At 48.5% G+C, this 6,845-nt stretch overlaps 1 pseudogene; it reads left to right on the forward strand.

Moving 5' to 3' along the window:
* Positions 1-5,167: 5,167 nt before the first annotated feature.
* Positions 5,168-5,258, forward strand: LOC117027894 (uncharacterized; annotated as a pseudogene).
* Positions 5,259-6,845: the final 1,587 nt, after the last annotated feature.

Genomic DNA, 6,845 nt, shown 5'->3' on the forward strand with positions numbered 1-6,845 from the left:
GCCCCTTAAAGAGGTGGCGTTGTGCTTGGGGGTCGAGCTGGCCTTTTAAGGATGGAAAGTCAGAGGTGTGTGCCTCAGACCTGCCGAGCTCCACCAAGAGGAGGCAGAGGCATCCTTCCTGCAGCCCTTGAGAGGAGGAGGCCATGGCAACAGGCAGGGGTGGGGGAAAGTGGGAAGCAGAAGTGGGAAGCGTCCTGGCGTCCTGAGACTGGGGTGCAGGGAGGGGGTGGTACTGGGCATGGGGCCTGTTCCCCTTTTCTGTGACCAGAGCCAAGAATGAGAAACCACCTGGCTGAGAAGATGGCTTCCAGGGGAGCTGGGTTCGGGGGGTGGTGGGGAGAAGCCCTTGGGCCCTCGGTTTCGGCTCTGTCCTCCCAGAGATTGCCTTGTTCCAAACCCAGAATTGCAGAGCAGAGCAGGGCCAAAGGCAGCCTGGAGAGGCAAGGCTAGGCTAACCTCCAAGTAGGAGCTTAGGGCTCCTGCTCCCAAACTCAAGAACTGGCTCTGCCACCAATTATGTCACTAGGGCAAGTAAATACCCCTCTCTGGGTCTGTTTCCTCATCTATGAAGTGGGGATAATGGTACCTACCTTACAGGGCTGCTGTAAGGATTGCATGAGATCATACGTGTTGGGTGTGTGGTCCAATGCCTGGTACATAGTAAGTGCTCATGAAAGGACCTCTGCTGTTCCTTTCTATGGGCTGTGTTCACCTCCAATCTGCCCCTAGAAGGAAAGAGGCCAGGCAGGATCATACATCTCTTTTTTTTTTTTTTAAGATGAAAAACTAAGGTATAAATGTTAAATATTTTAAGTGAAAAGCTGAGCTGTCAGATGATCCCCAAACAAACACCACCAGCAGGGGGAAATGGAAAAAATAGAGTTTTAATAATTATACGCATATCTTTGAACATCTCACCTAATCTGTACTTATTGTTTATGAAGCTTTTATGGTATCTGTACTTTTTTTTTTTTTAAGAAACTGCTTTACCACAGAGCAGCTGTGTAGCATGTTGAAAATGCCACATTGGTGATCTCCCTGCATGGTGGGCCCCCCACCCCACTCCTCATGCTGACCGTTCTCTAAGAAGCCTGCGCTTAAGGCAGGAGCCCATGCACAATCCACAACATGCTCGCTAGGGGCCCCCTGCCTGTGGCTTCCAGCCTCCTTGGGAGATTTGGATCTGCACAAAGAAATCTCATGGCCTTATTTATAAAATATCTTTTCCAATCAACAACTGTACTGCAGGTTAAAAGGCTATCCATGGGCCTTTGTTTTTATGGGACAGAAAGCAAAAATACCAGACTGTCCTGTTCATTATCAGCCAATGGCAATGCTGAGTGACTTACCCAAGGTCCCATGGAGGGGGACAGACGGACCGGGCTTCAAGTTCGGGTCCCCTGGCCTCTCAAACCTAATGAAGGGAAGGCCCCAGGCACTAGTTTGCAGTGATTCTCAGGCCCCTGAGTGGGGTGGAGGTGGTGGGGGCGCCCCAACTAACACCCATACTTCATAACCCTCTTAATGTTTACTTTCATATAGGAATCCCTCTAGCATGACAGAGGCAGGACCACCCCACCCCCCTGCTCAGCAGCAGATACCCAACAGCCCCAGCCACCAAGCCCCCTCTATCTGCACCCCAGTGGAGCATGAAGGCCGTGAGGCATCCAGAGTCTGGAAACAGAATAGGGTGCCTTCACCCCTCTCCATCCCACCAGCTGACTGTCCATAGACTCGAGGGCTCACACTTGGTCCCTGACCAGAGCTGAACTCTTGCTCATTTGCTGCTTCTGCTTTGGGAGGGAGGGGGGGCGCGGAGGCAGATCCTACAGATAGGTGGGAGTGGGCGAGGGCAGCAGGTCCAGGCTGGTTTGGGCTGATGTCTGGAGGCCGTGTCTGGCCCTGCTGGCTTGTTGCCAGGCACCGACAAGGGCATCAGAGCCCACATGGCAGGTGCCAGCTGGAGCTGGGCTGGGCTGGAGAGGGCTGAGTCAGTTCAGTGCCGTTGGCCTGGACTTGCATCCTGTGCTTTCCCGGCAGGCAGCCCCGCCAGCTGGGCTGGCCCACAGGCTTTGTAGCCTCCCCTCAGGCCTCTTTCTCAATCTAACTTCCGGGCAGAGCCACTCAGAGGCTGCCAGGCCCAATGCCCAGGATATTTCTTTCCCATGACTTGGGTTTTAACTGTGAAGCTCTCCCCACGACCTCTTGCCCTACCCTCTGAAGCACCTTTACCAATGGGGCCTCAGTGTCCCTACCTGTAAAAGGGACACAATGATCCCTGTGTCTCTCTAGATTTGACAAGAGGGTATCTCAGTTCTTGAGATGGCAGCATGAGAGAAAGAAGGCCTGGGTTCAAGTCCCCCTCCTTGGCTGTGTGGCCCTGGGGAACTGCCCTCCCCTCCCCAAGCCTCAGCTTCCTGGCCTGCCTCATTAGACAGCTTGTAAGGTTCACACAGGCTCAGGCTGGTGTGAAGGAGGGAGTGGCAGGGCCTGGACAGTGATCCTGAGGCAGAAGCTGAGGCTGAGGCACTGGAGGGGGTCAAACTTGGGCAGCTGCCCTGCGTGCTATTTCCTCCTCTAGTTTTCCTGGTTCCAGGAGCTCAGAAGCTGATGGGGAAACCAATGAATATGCAAATTCCCGCTTTGTTGGGAAATGATCCTGGGGAGCTCACAGAGGATGGCCTCCTGCCAGCTCTTCCCTGAACCCCCACAGGCCCCACCCTGGGTTTCTCACCCTGGGCCTGACCCTGAGTTTTCTTGCAAGTTGTCTCACACACAGGTTAACACCACCTGGGGAGCAGGATGCCCGCGGAGACCTCAGCCTCCCTGGCAGAGAATGAACTGGACCACAACGGGATGAAATTCCCGGTCCTGGGTGTCCCCACCTACTTCACCAGCCTGAGGAAAACCCAGCAGTCCCTAAAGATCTGGGGACCTAAACTAGGAGCAGGAGAGCTTTAGGGCTTCAAGGGGAGCATCTCTCCCAGGGCCTCCCAGTGCTGCTAACACCCCAAACATGGCTAATCTGCAGGGTAGTGTGGGGGAGTGGCTGCGAAGAGGTCACCGCTCACCACTGCAGCTGCCACTTCCTCCCTCTTCCCACCAGCAGAGTTCTGTGCCCGCCCACCTCCCCCATGTCTCCTGGAAAAGCCAGAGTCTGTATCCCCAACACAGAAGGGGAAGACTCCTGCATGAAGAAGGTGCTGGGCAGGTCTCTGTCGGAGACAGAGTGAGTGAGCAACAGAAAAACTGGGATTCAATGGGCTACAAATCTAGAAGGGGGGCCTGCCATCCACCTGAGCTCTGGACCCAGCTGGTCCTCAGGGCTCATGCCCCTAAAGGCAGGCCAAGGGTTAGTACTTTTGCCACAGGGCTTCTCAAACTTCTGGCTCATTTTTTCCCCCTAGAACACAGCAGAGTGGGTGGAGTAGAGGGCAGTGCGTAAGAGCCTGTTCTGGGGACCTCCTAGTTCATGGGAAGGGTGTGGGAGATTTGGCTGAAAGAGACAGGAAGTAGGGCCCTACAATTAAGGAAACCCAAGCCATCCCAGGCCATGGTATGTAAATCCTTCCAGCTAGTTCCTGGAGGGGGAGTAGGCACCAAGCTGTCACCCTGGGGTGTGGCCTCTTGAAGCCCAACTCAAGGCAGCTGATGGCAATCTTAAACAACTCACTCATTTAAGAAATGGCTGCAAAACTAGGTGGGAGAAAAGGATCAGGCAACCCCACCCCCACCTCTACTGAGCTGGGCATGGTGCTGGGAGAATAGGTCACTGGGAAAGAGCCCAAAGGCTCTGATTCTGGCTGCTCTCCAAAGAGCCTAGCAAAGGCTAGGGCCATCCTGGTGCTCTACCTGCCACCTGCTGGCCCCTACTGGTATGACTGCCTATGGACCAGGGGGCCAGCTTAGCCACCCAAGCTCCCAGCACCGGCCTGAACAAAGGGCCTAAAGGATCTTCAGCAGGATCTGAAAACAATAATCTAAAGAGAATAATATGGAAAGTAAGTTCAAGTTCAAAGGCAAAAACATGGAATTCTTAATGGCATCCTGCGGCTCTACCCTGGAAAGCAGCACCAGAGGTCACAGTCAAGCTACCTACAAAATTTAAAGCTATAGAAAATGACAACTGTTCTGGGTAACAAATTACCCAAGTAAAATTCTCCTTCCATCACCATATAGTTGACCCCCTTTTTCCTCTTCTACCATCCCCTTCCCTCTTACCTCTGGTAACCAGTAAATTGTTGTCTTTGTCTATGAGTTTTTGTCTTGTTCCTTTGCTGCTTTCAGTTTTACATCCCACATATGAGTGAAGTCATATGGTTCTCGACTTTTTCTGTTGGATTTATTTCGCTTAGCATGATAATCTCAGGATCCATCCATGTTGAACTGACTCTGGGCGGTGAACACACAATGCAATATACAGATGACGTACTATAGAATTGTACACGTGAAACCTATGTAATTTTACTAACCAATGTCATCCAATAAATTTAATTAAAATTTTTAAAAAGAAACTTTTGAATTACAAAAATAAAAGCAATGTAAAAAGTCATTCCAACAAATAGGACTATATAAAATAAAAAGGGAATGGAAAAAAAAATTCTCAAGAACTGAAGGAACAAGAAAGGAAAAGAAGAAAACTACAAGCATTTGTTTTTAACAAATGATCTGGAAGATGAAGTTACAATGAGATCTATGTGTTTTAATCCTTTGACACACAACCTTTGGCTCAGCAATCACACTAAGAATTTATCCTACAAGTACTTCACATACTTGCAAAACGAGGTGTGTAAAACACGACAGTCTGAAACTGCGAAAGATGGCAAATAACTGTAATGTCATCAGAAGAGGACTGGTTAAATACATTTTGGTATACACATGCAATGGAATATTAAGTAGCCAATAGAAACAATGAGGCAGCTGCTATGACAGAACATTCTCTAAGCTGTATTGCTAGATGAAAAAAAGCAAGGTTCTATCAGTGCACGTCATACACTACCATTTTTGTGAGAGACACATGTACGTGTGCATATTGCTCACATATGTACCAAGTTCATCTGGAAGGATACACAAGAAACTGTCTCTGGGAAGGACAGCTGGTAGCTGAGACAGGTGGACTGACATTTCGTTGACTCAATTCAGTACCGTTTGAATGCCTGCCATTTGAAAGATTATGCTTTCAGGGATCATTTCTGTAGTTTGTTACTAGAGAAGTTTCTCTGAACGTTTAGAGTACCTGACTATATGCCATTTGTATGTATTCCTTGTTTAAATTAAAATTGTAAAGGCCCTTTGGAGAACAGAAGTAAGTTATGGGGGTGCGGGTGAGGATCTGAGGTGGGTTGTACTGTCCAGGGGTCTCCAGTTTATTCTTGGACACGAATAGTAAAACCTTGGAGCATATATACCTCTACTATGCATATGTTGTTAAACTGTGATGGCTGTCATTTTTGAAGATCAAAATGGTTGAATATCAACAATTGCTTGTAGTTCAACCTTTCATTCATAAATCATCTACATGTACTAATAAACTAACATTTTAGTTTATAACACAAAGTGAGGAACTAAATAAGGTTGAGCCTGAAAGTAAATACAAATCAAAGTCTTGATATATTCTTCCCACCAGCCATGAGCCTTCCTCCATACCCTCCCCCCTGGGGACGACTGCCCTACAAAGTGAGGGTCAGAATCAACTCCACGACAGCCCAGCTCAGCAGTGAAAACTTCTACTCTACAGAAGCAGTTTTGCAAAGGGAAAACTGTTTCAAATCGTAACTCTTAGCGCTTATAAAATTCAGACGTGGTAACATTTAGATTAACACAGACATGAGTCCCAATCCCTTCTTTTCATAATCTCTGCATCTTCCGCACACATCAGCTTCCCAACCAACCTGTCACCAACCTGGGAGAAGTAAATGTGTACAAAGCAGCATGATCTGCTCTCCACACCGCAGCCAAACCACAGCACTGCCCTGGGGTTGGGCTTCAGGTGTGAATTTTTAGTGTAATAATGCCTCAGTAATTTGGAGTAAGGTTGAAGGACAGAGAAGTCAGAAAAGCAAAAACTAGGTCATAGTCTTTCAAAACAGCACACTTACTGCTTTCAAGCACAGGCCATTTCACACTTGCCTGGTTCCCTTATTTATTGCATAGGTCAGGATGTCAAGAACGCTCCTTATAGAGTACTTAGGTCACTGCAGCACACAAAGACTCAAGCTTGGAGTTGGTAATAATTCTGATGCCTGCTTCCTACTCTTTCAAAGCAAGGGATTTTTTTCTAAGCAGAAAGTATAAAGTCAGTTGTGGGGAGAATGTTTAACCTTTTTGATCAATTCCTAGAGCACTCGACCCCAAAATGTGTATCGCGATTTTGAAAGTCCATTCTCTCAACCCAGGGGCCCTGTCCAAATTCATGCTGCCTCCCTTCAGTCCCCCACCCAGGCCCTATGGAACTCCATCTTTTACTTTGTCGATTGTTCCTGCAAAGTTGCTGTAGGCAACTTATAGGGCCTGAGGGTGTTTAGAATATTGAGTTTAAATAAACTATTTCCTCAGCCCCCTGAAGAGCATACTTGAGACTCGCCAGGAAGCGTGGTACAGACACCACCTTCCCAAGATAAGACATAAAATGTTTTTTTAAGTACAGTGTCTGGACTTGTTTTTAATGTCTTAAAACTACCAAAAGGAGCAAAGGACAACCTATTTCCATCTAAGAGCTGAGAAGGCTCAAGTACAGAAAACCAAGTTTACCCAGATGGCAGAAATCCACCAGCATGACTGCCCTCAGCGCCCCCTGCCCTCTTGTCCCTCTGGATTACAGGACAGGGAAGAAGGGAGTCATCTTG

This window comes from Rhinolophus ferrumequinum, chromosome 9 (assembly GCF_004115265.2).
Source record: "Rhinolophus ferrumequinum isolate MPI-CBG mRhiFer1 chromosome 9, mRhiFer1_v1.p, whole genome shotgun sequence".
Taxonomy (NCBI): Eukaryota; Metazoa; Chordata; class Mammalia; order Chiroptera; family Rhinolophidae; genus Rhinolophus; species Rhinolophus ferrumequinum.